Below are 435 nucleotides of genomic sequence, written 5' to 3' on the forward strand. Positions count from 1 at the left end.
CATGGTTACTAAGTTTAAGCATCGTTGCTATGTTTTCTTCATAAAAAGGACTTAGAAGTTTTAATCTGGTCTCTCAAAGTTTGATAGAATCCCCCGGGAAACCGTCCAGGCCTGATGGTTTTACACGAAATATTCCTTGAGAACTTTCTCTAGTGTTCCCGTGGAAACGGGTCTGTTAAAGAATTCTATTACTAGCGGGATTGATTTTGGTAAATTTTATTTTCCAACACACTGGCCTTTTCATCAGTTTCTGGCTGTATTTTCAGACGCAGGCAAAACCGTCTCCCGGGATTAAGATCCTCCTAACGGTTCCGTCCCCACCGCCCTGGCGCTGGCTCCTGCCCTCTCCTCGCTGCGTCCCGTTATTTTGTCCCGTATCCCAAACATCTTCTATGTCCTTTTCTCCACTTTTAAAATCCTTTTCTTGCTCTAACC

This window comes from Pteropus vampyrus, unplaced genomic scaffold (assembly GCF_000151845.1).
Source record: "Pteropus vampyrus isolate Shadow unplaced genomic scaffold, Pvam_2.0 Scaffold565, whole genome shotgun sequence".
NCBI lineage: Eukaryota > Metazoa > Chordata > Mammalia > Chiroptera > Pteropodidae > Pteropus > Pteropus vampyrus.